The sequence below is a fragment of the Struthio camelus genome, chromosome 2, assembly GCF_040807025.1.
Source record: "Struthio camelus isolate bStrCam1 chromosome 2, bStrCam1.hap1, whole genome shotgun sequence".
NCBI lineage: Eukaryota > Metazoa > Chordata > Aves > Struthioniformes > Struthionidae > Struthio > Struthio camelus.
In genome coordinates this window covers 125,762,601-125,763,919 of record NC_090943.1, presented here as the reverse complement: position 1 = coordinate 125,763,919, position 1,319 = coordinate 125,762,601, and positions in this window count along the sequence as shown.

The window sequence follows — 1,319 nt, the reverse complement described above, 5'->3', positions numbered from 1 at the left end:
GGCGGGGCGGGGCGGCACCCAAGGGGAGCCGCGGGGGCAGGGGGCGGGGCGACGGCCGCGTACCTGCTGAGCGGGGCGCGCGTCCGGCCGGGGGGGGGGGGGGTTGGGGGGGGCGCGTCTAGTTCGAATTAGGACTGCAGGTACCGTCGTGCCCCGCGAGCCGGTGAGGCGTCATTTCCCGGCAGGGCCTGCCGCGGGGCATCTCGGGTACTGTAGTTCCCTGCCGTCGCGTTGCCCGCTGGGACCGGTAGTTTCGTGGCGGGCGCGGGTGGCTGAGGGGCGCCGGGGAGCGCGGCCCTCCTGCGGGTGTTTTGTGCGGAGGGTGTTTGAGGCCTTCGGCTGTTTGTTTGGGATTTGGGGATGGCAGCGGCCTGTTAGTAGCTGTGTCTGCTGTCAGGACCGTAATTCCTCTCCCCTGGAATTATATTCTTAGGGTCTTAGGGAGCTTTGTGCTTAGTTTTTTTTTTTTTTCTTTTCCCTGTGTCATGTTGTTTAAGCAGTAAATCAGACTGTTTGGAACTAGTTTTGAACCAAGTGTTTTTACTGGGTGTTCTTCCTTCCAGCAGTTTCCTCACATTTGGCCGGGCTACCTAGCATTCATTATGAAAAGAATTAATAGATTTGAAAAGTGTCTGTGAATGACTGCTACAGAAGCCATGCCACAGGGATTTTTTTTTGGGGGGGGGGAGGAAGAGGAGGGCTCTAATACTCTATTAAATTCTCAGTTGTATTTTAAATGCATAATTCTCAGCTGAAATAATACATTGGATTTTTGAAATGCATTGCATAACATCTGAGGAGATTTAATTACATCTAATTGATTATGTTTTCAGAATTGAACTGCTGAACCTAATGTGCTCAGCATACAACTGTTAGGAACTTTAAACTTTGTCTCACTGAAGCTTGGTCTCACTGAAGATGAAACTGTCCTCCAATATTTAGGAGCTGAAAAGAAAAAAAAAAAAACTGCTAGATATGAGAGAATTCTGATTTATGCTTGTTCAGAACAGTTTTTCTGTAATTCTCCATATCTGAGGATTACAATAATTTTGAATAGTTTTTTATTCTATATTGTCTTAATTTTTCTGTGAATACATGTTTGTAAAGTGTGCTACGTACAGTGAATGTACTTTAAAAAATGAATGAGAATTTTCAGCCATCCTAACAGCTTGTGACATGGTTTTGTTAGTCATTTACAATACAGGGTAACGTACAATTTTTAACACCCCCCTGATACATGTTGAGGTCAGTTTTCATGATGACCTATCCCAAATCCTTTGAAGAGGATAGGATTTTTTTTTATTATGGTGAGCAGGTAT